Source organism: Polistes fuscatus, unplaced genomic scaffold (genome assembly GCF_010416935.1).
Source record: "Polistes fuscatus isolate 324 unplaced genomic scaffold, CU_Pfus_HIC Scaffold6, whole genome shotgun sequence".
Classification (NCBI taxonomy): Eukaryota; Metazoa; Arthropoda; class Insecta; order Hymenoptera; family Vespidae; genus Polistes; species Polistes fuscatus.
The window spans coordinates 11,128,641-11,146,986 of record NW_025113140.1 but is presented as its reverse complement, the minus strand read 5'-3'; the positions used below and the strand labels follow the sequence as shown (position 1 = coordinate 11,146,986).

Below are 18,346 nucleotides of genomic sequence, written 5' to 3'. Positions count from 1 at the left end.
TATGTATTCGAATTCTTAAGCATTATTTTTACTTTCAATAAATTGTTGTTATTAAGTTGTTTTCTTTTTCTTTTTTTTTTTTGTAGTATAATAATAAAAATTTTTTTTAACACAATATATATATATATATATTAATCATTTTATTATTTTTATTATTTATATTATTATATATAATATATATGTATCTTTGATTATATAATCGGGTCTTAAATTTAGATTATATTATATCCGCTTGCATATTTTTTAACTATTATATTAAACATAAACACTATGATTTATTTGATTATCGCGCATTTATTTTTATCTCATTTGAATTAAATATGTTACGTCATCATTAATTCAGATTTCATCGTACTATTTTTCCTTTCCTCTCTCTCTCTCTCTCTTTCTCTCTGTTTCTCGTTTTTATATTTCGTACATGTATACGTAATCATAGTTTAAATGTGTTACGAGGTCGAGAGACGATACTTTTCTAGAAAGAGAATTTATAAATTCCTTTTTATTAGTCGATGATGACAATCTCTTTCTCTCTTTCTCTATTTCTTTTTTTTCTATTTTTTTTTTTCTTCTCCTTCTTCTTCTTCTTCTTCTGCTATCTTTTCTTAACGATTTATGTATATGCGTAGAAAATTTATTTATATCTACTTCTTGACGGTAATTGTCTGTAACTAATCTTAACCTTCGACACAATCATACCAACCATTCACATTATTGTCCGTATACAATATTTTTAATATTTATACGTCTGCATATATTGCTTTAATTCATCAATTATTCTCATATATATGCATATATGTATTAATGTATGTGCGGGTATATGTGTGTGTGTGTGTGGTACATGTATATACGGAATAAAACCGCAAGAATCGTGAGTATCGTGAATTATTGCCGTTATTAGTATGTACGTGAGAGATACAGTCAGCCTTGAAAATGTTGCATGATCGACGAAAGTGATACTTTGAACACCGTTCCTCTTCCTTTCCTTTTTTATTTATTTATTTTTTGAAATTTTTTCTTGTAATATTTTTTTACAAGAAAAAAATAAACAAGAAAGATGTTGCCGCGAAGTTGATAGGAAAAAAAAAAAGTAATTTATTTTCTAGACTTTTTAATTTCCTCAGTAGTGACTGGTCAATATTTCTGATGTAATTGAAATTTAGAAAAATATTGGCATTAATTTAATCAATTATATACGATTATTAATCATCGGTTGTTTCATTTCTAAAATCATTTTTATGTTTAAAGAGAATATCATTTTTATTTATTATGTATACAAAATCGTATAATTTTTATTATTATATTATTATTGCTTTTTTATTTTATTACTTTTATATTAAAGAATATCGTAAAATATTCTCGAGTTAGAGAAAAAAAAAATGATATATACGTTATAAGATTCATTTTTATCGGTTAAATGAGAAACAAATATCGAACGGTGATGTTCAAAAAGGATACACAAAAAACTAAGAAAGTCATTTAATATCAGGACGTGCAACCGCGAATTGCATCACGCAGGTAAATACTTAGATTCTTCCTTCGTTCTTAGTATCATTTCTTTCATACTTATAGCCACATCATATTATCTGTATACATTATACATACACATTTTAACTATATAATATATCTTTACGTATGTGTAAATACATTTACGAAGATTATGCAAATATTTATTTGTTTATATAATATATATTCGCTAAAAAAAAAATATTATGAATTAAAAAATATATATGTATATATGTATATGATGGTGTTAATGTTTGATATAAATGTACATGTGTATTCGTGCACGATGCGTATAATTTGTTTATAGATTTAAAATATGTGAGTGTAGTTATATATGATTTGTATGATGTATATATATATGGAAGTTATTATGCACGGTACGAATATGTATGTGTGCATTTGTGTGGATGATTTTATAGTTTAAAAGAATCGATGATTCGTGATAGGGAAAATAATATAAGAAAAAAGGTGTGTCGTCTCGTACTTAAATTGACGTTTCTTTCCCGTGGATTCAGCATCAACTTTCCGATCTGTGGTTTGCATGGATCTACAAGTATTTATATTTATCTCGTCTGTAACTAAGATTGCAAAAACATTTAGAAGAATTCTAAACCACGAGATATCGTATCGATGATCAAGGAAGAGTCGATAAATTAAATACGATATATCATTTTTTGTTTTTTTTTTTTTTTTCGGTATCTTCACCCTTTCTTCATCTATTTCATTTATTTTCGCATTAAAATCAATACGTATTCTTTGCAGAATTTGTATACACTATTTATTATTTCTACACACACACACACACAATCGAATTTTATATTATTATTCTTGTCAATTTGTTTTGATAATTTTTTCTATTTCGTTTCTTTATAGGATTTTATTTTTATAAAATTTATAATTTATTTCATTTTTGTGTAGAATTTCGTATGAAATTAATTTCGAAGAAAATCGTTTGTTTATTTTCGTTATAAAATTTCTATAAAATGTATTTAATTAAAATGTACTCGATAAGTATACTAATAGATAGATCAATGATTCGGATCAACGATCCATGATATTTTCTCGAAGAAAATAATCGACTATCAGAAATACGTATAATCGTGCTATTCAATTCTAATCGTATGTATTTATTTTCGAAACTTTCCCTTACAAGTCATTTATGTAAAACAAAACAAGAATCTAGATATAATATATAAATTTTCTAATAGTCAAGTATAATAGATAAACGAGTAAAAAATATTCCACATATTCCACGGTCTCATCTTTGACTCTTATAAATATTTAAATTAAGTTAGTGCAATGGCAAAGGAGAGGTAGTCTTATTTCCGGTAATAAATCCATCGAAAGTGAAAAATTCATTAAACTCTCTCTGTATCAATGTGACCTAAGTTCAAACAATATGTAAAACACATCGAATCTAGCGTAATTAAAAAGGAAACATTGCTAATGTGTATTGTGGGATTGTTAGATGTATGTTAGGTTAAATAGAAAAAAAAAAATAAAGTAAAGTAAAGTAAAGTAAAGTAAAGAAAAGAAAAGAAAAGAGAAGAGAAAAGAAAAAGAAAGGAAAGGAAGCGGAATAATTTAAGATTAATTTCTATTCGCTTGGTGTACAACAAATGGCGTACACTTTCGTAACATTGATCGCAGTGAAATGGAAAGTAAGGTATACGGTGTACTGGTGGTGGTTCTGGTGATGTTGGTGGTGTTGTTCACAAAAAAATCGTGATCGGTACCCGTTTCTTTTTCTCTCTCTTTCTTTCTATGTGTATATTGGTCGAGAGAACGTAATAATTGTTATCACGTTTCACTCGCGACGAACCTTAACCGGTATGAAATATGGTTGTCCTTTTAAATTGGAATAGAAAATATTAAACTCGGAATAGAGTATCTCAAAATAAATCCTACTCGATACCATAAGTATCCGCGATAGTTTATAATTTTAAACGAACGTCGAGACTTTCTACGATAAGAGAAAAGACAAATTATGGTTGATTAACGGATTCTTTGTTTTTTCTTTTTCTTTCTCTCCTCTCTCTCTCTCTCTCTCTCTTTTATTTGCTATTAATCTTATGGATAATCGGTAAGCACCGAGCATTCCTCTTGTTTGTAGAGATTACTTGTTCTTCGTCTCATCGCATACTTTTTCTCCTTTAACACTAGTTAAATAGAAAGTAATATACAACTAATTTTCTAATTTTTCTTTTTATTTTTTATATTTTTATTATAGACAAGACTAATAGATCGCGTAGATTCGGTATTAGTTTTATGAATTTGTTGTTTATCTTTCACATTTGTTCTCTTTATTTTTTTTTTTATTTTTAATCATCAGTTTAATGACTACCATTCTTGCGTTCAGAAATAACTTTGTTATTATATTTTATTTTTCTTCGTTGTAATGAAAATGATCTCTAATCCGTCCATCTATATGCTCACTCACTATTGATAAAATTCTTAGCGCAAGAACTTTCTACGAGTGAGGTACCATCATAAATACTTCATAAGTAAGTACGAACTCGTTTGTCGTCGTTTGTCCCTAACGTTCACATTAGCTTCTTGGAAGAAGTGAAGAAGGGAACACTTATGTATGTGTATACAACCATAGAAAATATACGTTCACATATATTTCCATTAAAACAAAATATCTATGTACAGATATATATATATATATATGTGTGTGTATGTATGCATGTATATACATTACCTGCCAAAAGTCTGATGTCTCTATATAAATTCCGAGAAACAAGATATTTGTTAAAAAATATGTCGAAATTATAATATCCTAATGAAAAAGTTTATTCCTAGGATTGCCTTAAACTGTGTCTATAAACTATACAAGAATATTATGTAAATAAGAAAATATTGAATTCAACTTGTCAATATTTAGATCGTTTCCAAGATTTATCGGTGTATTCGATTTTTACAGATATCAGCAAGTAATTTCAAACTTTTGACCTGTATTGTATATATACATCTATATAAAACCTAAATGAATATGTATATAAGTATTTATCTATACAAACTATCTACATACAAGTGTACATAAATATACATACGTATATAGAACGTTTCACCATAAGTTAACTATGGTCGTGGCCTTAAGGCGGATTCGAGGAGCCAGGTGCATGAGAAACCAAAAGACAATCGTGAAAGCATCACAGGAAGGAAAGAAAGAAGATACTCCCTTTGATTGTCTCGTAGAAAGTAAACACCAAGGTGGTATTACAAATAAATGACAGATGTAGGAGGGAGGGGGGTTAGAGGGAAGGGCAGGTAGAGGTGGAAGAATATCAAGAAGACTGATTTAAACGAATAAGAAAAAGAAAACGCATCTTTCTCTTTTTGTTTTATATTTTTTCTTTTTCTATTTTCTTTATTCTTTCTTTGAAGTTTCTCAGCTCAACTTTAAGTCTCGTTTTACGCTTCGCTGATTACCTGCCTACTACGAGACTTCGTCTATCCGTCTTGATGGTCAGGTAAATAATAAGATGATGAAAAGTGCAAAAAAAAAAAAATAATATATGGGGAAAGAGGAAACGAATTGTGTATCGCCTTCCTTCCTTTCTGACGGAAGTAATTGTACTCGTTGAGGACTGAGTCTCCAAAATAATCTCACTTCGACTTTCAGATCACAACTTTCTCTATTCATTGTTGGTGATATTAATTAGTAATTATAGGGATTCTCTTTCATAACGAAAGTTTATTAAAATAATTGGCTTTTTGTCATTCTGATATTTGTTTTTTGTCGCGTTTGTTGGAAATATGTTGGGGTTTATAAAATTATTGTAAGTTTACGAAGAATTTATTGAATTTAATTTCATTTTAATATATTGTTTCTGAATTATTATCGTAATGGTATTTGGTTAGTGTTATTGATACTTGGAATATTTGTTTATTTATATTATTTTAATCATGTATTTAATATTTTTGTAAGTAAAAAATCTATTACAAAATGTAAACGTTATTTAATGTAATATGTATTTTTGAATTTGAATTATCGTATTTTTTAGTTAGGTCTATTAATTATTATATTTAGAAAAATTAATTGGGCATATAATAATAATCATACTCTTGTATAAATTATTTATTAATTCGAATTATTTTGAAGTAAGAATAAATTTGTTTTTTTAAATCGAAGTTTAATATCGGAGATCGTTTGAGAAGAAAATCGTGTCAAGATCGTGCTCCTTGAACGATAGCATTTCAAACTGGAATAATATCGGAGGGTATTTTCTTTTTTTTTTATATTTAGAAAACGTTTTAAAACTGGCTGACGGGATATTCTTATGGGGCAACGATCGTAGTACCCATGAATTCCTAGGAGGAATTCTATCGCATGACTCGATATCGAATCGTTTCAACGTCGTAAATATGATTTTCCTTACTACTTACTGGAATAGTTCAGTATCACATAGAGAATATCAAATACATTCGAAGGTTGCGCTAGCACTTAAGAACGATTGGATTTGCTCGTTCACGGTTCGTGGCCTGTCCATTAACTTTCGAATTTTACGCTTCTGGATTTTTTTTTTCATATTTCGCGCTAGCTCGATCCAGTTTCTTGGGTGAAGAAAAACAGAGGGAATGTCCAATCGCTTGAATGTATTATCAAATTTATCAAAAACTTTTGTCATCTTTAGCTAGAACAATTTTTTTATATTTTAATTAAAAATAATTTTAGAAAAATTAAAAGTTTTAACTAAAAATATATATATATATATATATATATATATATTTATAAATTAAGTGGCATTAAATAATGATTTGTTACAAAATCTAATTAATTATTCACTAATTATTATTTATATAATAATTTCACACGAATTATTTAGGTTTTACCCAAGGATGATAACATAAAAATAAATTATAATTTCATTCGGAAAGAATTTCTTTTTTTTCTTTTTTTTTTGTTTTTTTTTTTTGACAAATAAAACTATATTCTAAAATTAATATTGATGACGTGATAAAGTCGCGTTAGAAAAATGTTTATCTCATTTTCACGTAAACTTGTCACGTATTCAATTATATTTCTCTCTTCTTCTTTATATTTGAACTTAACCGACTCGTCATAAGTATCATCTATCTGGAAAGGTAGAAAAGTCATAAAAATGAAAATTTTCGGTAGAAGGCTTATCACGTACGGAGAATGGCGATCGACGTTCAAAAGCGGCGACAAAACAGGTTTCCAAAGAGACCTCAATGCATCGCACGAACGTATAATACATATGTGCTTATGTATACTATGTACGCCTGTTGCTCCTGGCGTTTCTGTGCATTGAACGTGTTCAACCAACGAGGAATAAAAAACATTTTTTTGTAAATAAAAATAAAAAATAATAAAAGAAAGGAAGAGAGAAAGGAATAGCAAATCGATATAAAAACGAGACCTCGTTTGGACCAAACGTAGACTTTGAACGCATAAAATTACCATGAATTTTCAACTATGATTGAATCTAATAATTTATTTTTCTTTGTAATCAATAAAAAAAACGGAATCGCGTAAGGATTTGAAGAAATAATAAATCCGTGCTGATATCTTTGAAAGTTATATAAATATGTTTTTATTTTTATTTTTATTGTAAATGCAATTAAAAAGAAATATATATTTTCATAAATTTTTAATGTGAGGTAATAATAAAGTATATGACTAGAAAATGGATATGCAGACTCTTCAATCTTGTGATTTTATAAATATCATTAAACCATTTGAGTTTACCAAATGCGCGAATGTCAAATGTCTAGAATATTCTTTGTAAGATAAAGTTTTGCAAAGTTATATCGACTTAAGAAGAGAATGCAACAGAAAACTGTTAGTGAAAGGCAAACACCAATCTTTTCTTCGTAAAAAGTACAGAAATGTCACTGGATTGGAGAAAATAGTAATTATACGTACCTTTTGAAGAGAACATAAGAAGTCTCACTTTATAAAGTAAAAATAAAACCGGTGCGTACCAAATCAATGATAATAAAAAATTAACATAAAATATTGATCAACGGATATGTTAATAATTTTGACGAGAAAAATTGTACATTTATAGACAAATTCTTTTTTAATCAATCAATATCAGTCCCTATTTTTTTGTATCCCCTGATTGGAGGAAATATTTTTGCTTAGCGTTAACAGACTACTATATGAAGAATATATCGAATAGAATTACGTAATACGAAACCCAGTAACCTTTTCTGTTTCGATGCACCGTCGCCATCACCGCGTGCTGCCTCGAGAATGGAATAATATAAATCGCTTATGTTAACCGTGCAATAATAGGTGTGCGTCCTGTTTAAGGTCACTTGTTCGATGACGATCGAACAAGTCACGGTGATCGTACGTTGACGCATGACTGACATAATCAAATAATTCTACTCCCACTATTTAACATTTGTCTATATTTAATCGACAACTCAACTATCCATTGTTTCATTTAATTTTAATTATTTCAATTTTTAATTTACTCCGCGTGTGTGTGGATTTAACTTGAATTTAATTTAATTCCTTTACATTTTCAATATTTCTGTTTTTTTGTTGTTGATGACGAATTCGTATTATCGTATTTTTGTTCTCTCGCAAATGGTCTTCTTTTTTGTCTCTCTCATTTTTGTTCGAATTTTTTTATTGACAATTTTGTTAACTTTTTTTTTGTATCCTAAATTTATCCGATGTCTCATTTATTTTTGGTATTTTAATTAAAGTCTGCATTTTATCAGCCTAATTTTTTTCTGCTCTCTATTCCCTCGGATCTTTCTGCAGCGTTTTATTTATTTTTTTAGTTTTCCTTTTTAAACCGATAACTCGAATATTTTTATATTTTAATTAACTTCTGAATTCTCTTTTTTTCTTATACTCGAATTCTTCTTTTCCATTTCTTTTCTTTTTTTTTATTCCTTTGTTGGAATATATTTTGGTAGCAATTAATTTAATTCATTAAAAATAGAAATTATTTTTTTACAAAATATCAATCAGCGTCCTAATTTGTCCTTAAAAAGAAGAAGATGTCGATGAGATGAAAAATAATCTTGCAGAAGACAAAGAAAACACATTTATCCGAAATTAACCGTAATTGTTAAGCATCTGTAAATATAAAAGACACAAACCACATTGAAGAGAAATCTAGGAGAGACTGGAGGCTGTGTATAGCAAACAGTTTCCATGTCAATATACCGAATTTGGGATTAGACTCGATATATGCATACATACACACATACGTATACCTATTACTACATGCTAGCGTTTCTGCATTTGTGTATGCAAATCTTTATACAGCCAAAGGAATTCTTGATCCTTTCACCGTCCTAACAGCGATACCATATCGCTTAAATGCTCGAGCTTTTTTATATTCCGAGCACGTACCGTTATCTATAATTTCTTTTTTTCTCAATCTATTGCAAAATGGCAAAGAGATAATTAAAAAAAATAATAAAAAATATGAGAAAATTTAAGCCGAAGAATTATATAAAGAAGAAAAAAAATTAAGAAATTTGTATTCGATCGAATAATAGTTGTAAAGAAAATTATGAAAAAGATTGTTTGTTAAATTCATCAACCCTACCAAACGGTTCCTCGAAATAATTTCTAAATCAAAAATAAAGACAAAAATTAAAAAAACAAAATCTTATTACAAAGTAAAAATAAAAAAAGAAATTCCAACAACAACGTTTTCATTTATTGTTCGATAGCGTATTTAGTGCAGTCATTCATTGTCCCGTTTACGTGAACGTCCTTGCATCGAACATCAATAGTAGCAGTTGGCTACGTTCCATTTAAGCCACGAACTGACGAGCCGGAGTTTGAAAAGTTGATCGAAAAGAGAGGAACAAACAAAAGGTCTGTTACGATTCAGAGCAGGCTTCGAGGTGCGACCCGTTAGCCAATGGTAAAGTCTGTTCTCAACTAAACAGTTGCTATCGAAGAGAGACGACCATTGAAGAACGGACATTGGCTTTCCAACATGGTCAATTCGTGATATATGCTGAGATCTTCGAAGACTAATAGAGAAAGCATCAAAAGTTAAGAGAAAAAGAAGAAGAGGAGGAAAAAAAAAGGTTGACCGACCCTGGTTTATTACGACACGAGTAACTCAAAAGTGTGTCAATAGGAAAGCTAACAGTTGAATACCAGTCGATATATATATATACATATATTATGTATGTATTTGTAATTTTGCTATCCACTATACGAGTGTGGATTTTGTGTATATGTATAGTTGAATACTTGATAACTTGGTAACTTATGTATTTGTCTGATTAGTATATTGTATATCTGTGTAGTTGTATTTGTTGTATAATTTAATGTATATGGTTGTGTACTGTGTAACTGTAAATTTTTGTCTCTCTGTGTATCTTTTTGACTATAAAAATGAAGATAGTGTATACATTTGTGTGTATGTGTGTGTAAATGATGGTTAACTCACTGACGAAAACGGACTTAAAAGGTGTACAATTTGGGTCCCCCCATCACTCGACGAGACAAGAAACGATCATCGAAAGAAGACTAGTCTTTTCAGCTTTGACCTCGCCTAGTTCTCCTCATTCACGAGACTCAGTAAGATTCTTAGAGGCCACGTCAGAGTAACGGCCTGATGAACTTTACTAAACGAATTGCTACTCTGTAATAAGAATTCTGTATTTTACTAAATGACTCTTTAAAGTATTCATTTTAACACACTTTATACTTCAATTATTTTCATTGTTTTTATTTAGTTAACTTTTGACATTTGACTTAACGTTTACTCATTTTATATATATATACATTTAAACTATTGTAAATTAGGATTTAGGTAGAAGATGTTGATTTCTGTTTGATTTAAAGTTCCAGCCTGAAATGTTCGTATTTTGACGTTTTGGTTATGACTGCGTTGTATCTCTGTAATATTAACAAATTGTTATAATATTAAGAAATTGTAAATTTCAAACTTCATCTATAAATTAAATTTAAAGCAAATTTGATTCTGTCGTTATCTTATGTAAATATAATATTTATTTTTAGAAAAAATGTTGAAACTTTACACGAGCTATTTGTTAAATGGCGTGTGTCAAAGAAAAGAAAAAAGCCATTTAGGAGTTGAATTCTAAATTCGAATTCTGAGTATTATTGATCGTAGTCAATGAGACTACATTCCGGCTATGCATCGTCGTAATCACGTGAGAAGTGTGCGAATGAGAAGTCCCGTAATACGATGTCGTATCTTTCTAACGTATCTGTACCGTGTCCGTGGTGTCACTTTAGCTTATAGGCCTAAGTAATTAATACCAGTCTAGGTACTTTGTGTCGATTGGAATGTGACAGTCGAGTAGATCCGTCAAGTTAAGCAACGTTCAATGGGTTACTTCTTAGAAATTCTTCTTGTGAAAATTGTCAAACGGTTATGAAGAAAAAAAGAATAATTCATTTTTCCAATAATACTATTATGATATCATCTATGACACGACAATATTATTACAAGAATTTTTCAAATATTAAAACAATAGCAGATTAAATAATAGTTAAGTCGGAACACGTTAGAATAAATAACTGTTGCGTGAGAATATGGCCAATAAAAATATAATGATATAATTAAATTAAAAATAAATCAATAATTAGCTTTTGGATTTAATATTTATTTTGTTAATATTTTTATAATTATTTTTGTTGAAGTATATTGATAATATTTGTTTTTTTTTTTTTAAGTTTTTTAATAAATACGATGAACCTGTTTGAGAATAAGAGGAGAAGGAGGTGGAAAAGGAGGTGGAGAAGGAGGAGGTCACTTAGTTGGTTGACTTCTCTCGACGAAACCGTTCTTCGAGTAGCAAAAACTAGGAAAAATGGTAGTTGCGACCGGTTCGAATTCTCGTTATCGGTCTTGACGGGTCTTTCATTTTTACCTTATTTTTCTTTCCTTTCCTTAGGAGCTCAAATAACTTTTCATTTTTTTCCTTTTTATATTTTCTTAAGATAGAAAATTATACGTTTTCCGCCTGTGCAATCTGTAATCAATTACATATTTTGTTACTGCATCTATTAATCGATATGCGTTTGGAGACTTTAATGCTTGGGCGAAACGTGATGATAGGTTATTTCAATGCTTGGTAAAGCGAGATGGCCTAGTTCATCCATTTCAAATTATCTATCAGATATTTGTATGTTGATTTGTTATTAAGGAATGGTGCTCATTATAATCCTTATATGCAAATGTCAATAATAGTATTATAATAGCATTTAATTTAATATTCAATCAAGATGCAGATTATATTATAAAACAATAATATTTTTCTTTTTACATCCCATACGCAAATGTTAATACTAATACTATAGTAGCGTTTAATATAATATAGTATTTCTAAGAATTAGTATTCTATAGTATTAGTATACGAACTATATTATTGACAAAAAATATTTGTTAATTCTAAATATCAATAAGCGATCAATTTGAATTTCAAAATTAAAAAAAAATGAATTTACATATATTTGAAGTAAAAATATTACCCAATCAGATTTATAATCGGTATAAAAATAAAATTTCATTATTTTAATATTTAATAAGCATGGAACGACGAGGTGAGCGTGTGGATGATTGTTTTTGTTTTCCGGTTATTAAACATCTCTCGAAGGTTCCTCTCACGATATTTATTCGTCACAAGGCATTCATTAAAGAAGGAACGAAGGAAAGTGGGTTCCTCTTGGTTATATACATACATAACTACGTGTGACTACGTAAATAACACGCTTATATCAGCAGAAGTTATAATGTACGATCGAAACTGGCTGTATCGCCATCTTGAATCGAACGGTACACCGTTCCTTATGAGGCATTAAGCTCGATGGTGAATTTAATTACGGAGAGATAACATTCAAATCGTTTGATTTTACCGATTTCACCCACGATCGTAGCTAATTTTCCTTTATACCTATTTAAGATGACGATCCTTTCGGATAGAAAAAAAAAATAAAAAAAAAACAAAGTACACGAATAAATCATTATTAGACTATAATTAGAAATTTTATTTACTATAGAAATCATTATTTTCATAGACGATTAAGTAATCGTTGCAATTTTATTACTTACGTATACATATATATATTCAAGTATTTCTTTAAATTATAATCTAAAATTTTTATTATTTATTAAAATATTAAATAATATCGCGAAAAATAAAAATTCATATCGATATTATTTCGATCTAATATTAAATGAAGAAAAATGTCTCTCGTAAATAACAGTAATATAATTTTTGATCGTAACAATTATTAACAATTAGAACGTACTTTAACAAATTTTGTCATCTCTCTCATCGATCTCGAATAAAAGGTGAGAATTAATAGAAAAAAAAAAAAAATATGGATAGGATAAGCATTTGTTCGTAATCATAATTTCAGTTGGTGAACGCACGCCATTAAAATAGTTCCGTTGGCGCGGTAGATCGTAAATGAGAGACGGTTGACAGTTTTAAATATGGTAGTATCATTGTTGACCCGTAGTAAACGGAGCGTGAACGTTATCCAGTACATACTTACAGAATAAGTAACTATATTTAAAGTATAGTGGAGATATATATTTATAGTTAAAATAAGAATAATATAGAACAGAAACGTGTCCTGGTGATTTGCCCGAAGCAATTCACACTTATGCATTCATCCTGAAAGATTTGTAAAGGAAGAAAAAAAGGAATTGATTATATACACTCGATGCGACCTAGTCAATCCTGTTAGTATCGATCATGTTAGATCGTTTCGATTCATAGTTCCCCGTCGCATAGATTCGAACGGAATAGATTGTTAAAACTTATTGTTAGTTGAGAATATGGTTTTCTTTTAAAAGAAGCAACTTCATGCATGATCGATTAGTTCGGTAAAAAAATTCGTCTCGATCAAATGTTCAATGTTAACTATGATTGCGTGGTTGTTGGTACATCGTAATGACTTTTGTAACATATGTTTTTAAAATCATTTATGTAATCGATAAAATTGGATTGAAAGAAATAATAAGATGTTTTTTTTAGATAATGGGATATGTTGAAATATTCTATTACGTATTAGGTAAATTTTGTGTAGAAATTTGTATTATTGTGGATTATATTTGAATACTAATTAGCTTGATTATTAAATACACATAAATATATTATTTTGGAATTTTGAAATATATAAAAAATTATTAGATTTAAAATAATTATTAAGATATCAAGTAATTCTAACAATATTAGTTATACATATATACACAAATCCTAAATTACCAATAAATTATTATTGAAAATAAATGAAATTAATAAAGACATATTTGTTCTTATAGAAAAACACATACTCCCACAGACATACATAGAAACCTATCTCAATTAGTAGTGGTCGATAGGAAGTCACGCAAGGTACTGTTGTAATACTTGTTATCTTATTGTAAAATCGTCAGGGTAGAAAGACACTTAGGGATATATGTATATACATGTATATACTTATAGTAAGGTCATTCTCACAAGAAGAAATAGTCGAGTAGGTGGTGGTAGATGAGGTAGAGGAGCAAGAGGAGGAGAAGGAGGAGGAGGAGGAGGAAGACGAAGAAGAAGAAATCGCACGAACGTGGGTAACGTTCACAACCGTTATGGAATTATGGTTATTTGGAATTCAGCTTAGAATGCGTAGTAGACAACGGACGAGTTCAGACAACGTATCGTTATAGTCTTTGATACGGTTTAGAATTGACTCGAACTTTTCTTCTTGAATTTCGTTATTCATATATGTATGTACTCAACATACACATTCATAATAACTTTATGATGATTTTCATTGTTCTATGGTAAAATTTGTTCACAAATAAATTTACTTTAATAATTAATAATAAATAATATCATGAAATCTCATGATAGAAATCATTAATTGATCGTATAAATAAAATAGTTAATTCTAAAGAAGTATTGTATTTTCATTAGCAGAAGTATAATATATTTACATTAGAAAGACGTTTGGTATTTCTGCGATGCATAGAATCGCATCTATCAGAGATTCCGCGTTCTTGATATAGGTACAGGTGTATTACGTGCATATAAAATTCAAGTTAGTCGGTAATTTTTTGTTCAAAAAGTGTGAGAGTTTCCGGGCATTGTTTACAAAGGGTACATACACTAATGTACTTAATTATCATTAAGTATAATTTATAACATAATCTATGATATCTCAATTTTGTTTATATTTATTTACTTTTAGTGAATTTAATTATTTTTCACTATCTACCTGTGTAAATTATCAATCTTTAATAAATAATATTAATAATATATACCAAAATAATACAATTTATATATTAAATGTGTTAAATATTATATATATATATATACACAAAAAAAACGTGTAATAAATAGAAATATATTCGTAAACGAAGTGAAAAGTTGAGATTAACCAAGATGGGAAATAAGACGGAAATCGAGGAAAGGGTGAAACTTGATTTTTGTGAAACGAAGAAAGCAGTCTACCTACATTGTTGGTGGGAGTAGCAGACAACCAGTAGAGCTTCAATATCGTCAGATACTTGCTTGGAAATACACTACCTACTGAAGCCAACCTACGCAATACGAGAGTCTTGACTTTCAGGTGGCTTCGTGGAACACGCGTGAACGTCTCTCGTTTCACGTGCAAAGAAAACTCGTTCGTTTACTTCCCTCTCTTATACGCATACATATCACACACGAGCATATATATAAAATATAATATTATAATAATAAATAGAAAAATTGTAACAATAATAAATTAATAATATATATATATATACACTATACAATAATATAAATAATATAATTTTATAAATATAACATATATAAAGTAATATCCGATATAATTTAAAACAAAACAAAAATACTGATATACATATTATAATAAAATAATAATATTTTAACAGGTTATATATATATACATATATAAATAATACGAATAATATAATTAATAAATACATATATAAAAAAAAATACGTAGATATAATAAAAAATAAAAAATATATTCTCTGTAGTAAATTCTCACAGATATAGGAATAATAAATAGAAGAAAAATATCTTTTATAGTTACACACTCCAGAATCTAATAAGTATTATCACACACTTTTTCTCGAAGTTACTCGATCGTCGAGGAGTTAACGCACTGATTAGTTCAGAGAACCTCTTTTTTTTTACGTTTCGGAGATTAAACTCGGCCTTCACTTGTAAAAAGTTATAGTAAACATATACATACATACATATATATATATATATATCAATTTCGAACGATGCAGATATTTTTCTTATAGCATGAAAACTATGAGTGTGTAAGTTAACGAGTAAGAACGACGACACCGACTACGACTACAACGACGACGATGATGATGATGATGATGATGATGATGGGTGAAAGTGGGCAATCGCGTACTATGAGTTCAGACACGTAACGTCTGGAAATGGACCTTGACGGCATCTATATATCTTTATATATATGTACATATATGTACATAGGATACATGCAAGGTTGTTGAATACTTCTGCAATGTTAAGAAGAAAAAAAAAGAAAAGAAAAGAATAGAAAAGAATAGAAAAAAAAGAGATGGATTAAACAAAGGCATCTTGAAAATAGATACTAGGTAAATAGTAGTACCATAGTCGATATTTCCTGGACTCGCGATTTAGGTTATCTCCTTAACAATTGTTTCCAAATCTTCGATTGTCTCGAGTATGTGAGCTATAACGAGTCTTGAATTTACTTTCTTTCATCGTTGCAAAATCTTCTTGGTATTTTATTACTCGAAAAATCGATATTGATAATCGGCATATAATTTATTTATATTTTTATAATTAACACATAATTAATTTTTTTTATTCATTCCTTATTAACACACATAAGTTAATACAAATATACACAATTCAAAGATATAACCCATACGTATTTGGTATAATAGTTCTAAAGAAATGATCGATTTTATGCAGTAGCGACAATAAAGTTAATTTAGGGTTGAAATAAAGGAAATAAGGATGACGCGATAAAAAAGGATAAAAGTGGTGTAAATAAGTACTGACCTACGATTCAATAAGAAAAAGAAGGTTCCAAACGTTCTCCTGTTAACCAGTGATCACTTTCGTGATCGGTAAGAAAAGATAGAAGGTTGTAAGTGGGTCAGTACGATGGTAAACTCTGGACTGGTCCATGGGTTGTGTCCAACGCCGTAAAAGTTTCCTCTTATTTCTCTTCTCCTGTAGTTTTGTTTTTTTCTTTCTATTCTTTCTTTCTCTCTTTCTCTTTCTCTTCTTACCGTTTCTGTTTCACCCATACTTACTTAAACACATACTTGCACACATATATTTACGTATATATATATATTTGAGGTAGTTGGAAAGTTTCATCCACCTATATTTGCCCTTCTTTTTTTTTTCCCCCGATTGAATCGATTTTAATCATGCATCATTTTTTTTACAGACTTCGTTTTAACACAATAGTAACTTAAATATAGTATCTTTCATATGATCAGTTTAGTTTAGAAATTGGACCTTTAGGAATTGACCTCGATTGAAAGTCCGATCGCGAAAGTTGTTACTCAGATCGGTTGATTTATTTGTATACAATATATAGGAATGATTTTATATTTAAAAATATTAAAGAATAATATATATCGATAAATATATACAATCTTTTTTATAGAAACTTATAGAGATTTATTTTTATAAATTTGAAGATTTATCAGACAATTTTGTTGTTCGATCGCAAAAGTTATTCCTCAGATCGGTTGATTTATTCGTCGAATATTAAATAAGAGAGAAAGACTGTATATTTAAAATAATTTTAAAATAATATATATTTAAATACTCAAAAATATATATATGTCAAAATGTTCAATGTTCTCTTTATATATTCATAGATTTTTATTATTAATATTTCAAAGAAAGATTTATTACATAATTTATTAAATACATTAAACATAAATCATTAAATTCAAGAATACGAATAATTTATTTAATTATCTTAATAATCACATATAAAACCTTTAATAAACTAGGTTCTATATTAAGTAATGTTTGATTTCATTCGATAAAAATAAATCAAACTTGCAAATGAAAATAAATGAAATAAAAATCGATTTTAATTTTAATCAGTCAAAAAACACATTAATTTATTTAGAATAATTAATGAATGACCTTCGAGTATTTGTTTGGGTTAAACAATTTTCAACCAATCTCTACCACTCTCTTTTTTTCTATCTTACATATCTATCACACGCATACTCATATACATAAATATGTATATACATATCTACCTACATATAATCCAAGATATTAAAATGTTAGATCGTAAGCATAGGTCACAAAAGTCGCACGCAGACTGTTGCAAAAGATCAACGAACGATCGTGATCCATATAAGGTGTCGCTATTAATAGAGTATAACCGATCTTGTTCGCAAACCTTACGATCGATAATATTACTTCAAGAGTGATCAAAATAATCTTATTCAATCTACGAAAATATGCTTAATTTTGTTTTCTAATATTTTCATTTTCATTTTTAACGTTACAAAGTACATGCAAGCATGTATACATGGCATGCATAAGTTGTTAGATGATTTACAAAATTAATTCCTCTTTTTTTTAAATTTTGTACATTAGTTTGATTTCCAGATTATAAAATTTGAAGTTTTGTTCATAAAACTGAAACCGTATAGCATATGTTTAATATTGTGTATAGGTATAAGTGTGTATGAGTACAAGAGACAGTGAACTGCAATTTCACGCATGGTAAGAGTCGAGCTCCACCTTCGTCATCTTCGTGATAGCTCGGAAACGGTCGAAGTTTAAGTTTTCTCGTAGGTGGGAACCCGTTAGAGTGTTTCAATGAGGTTTCTGTCTGACCAATCATCGCCTACGTTTATGTTTCCTT

General features: G+C 28.7%; 1 protein-coding gene and 1 long non-coding RNA gene across 2 annotated transcripts in view; one reads left to right on the top strand and one right to left on the bottom strand.

Annotated features, from left to right (window-relative positions):
- Positions 1–18,346, top strand: part of LOC122523052 — a 54,498-nt gene that overhangs the window by 5,130 nt on the left and 31,022 nt on the right. The window lies entirely within an intron of this gene.
- On the bottom strand, positions 11,417–15,012 carry LOC122523055. The gene is made up of 2 exons (XR_006305238.1): positions 14,939–15,012; positions 11,417–11,466 (listed from the first exon to the last, which is right to left on the bottom strand). It is a non-coding gene; the product is annotated as an uncharacterized LOC122523055 (long non-coding RNA).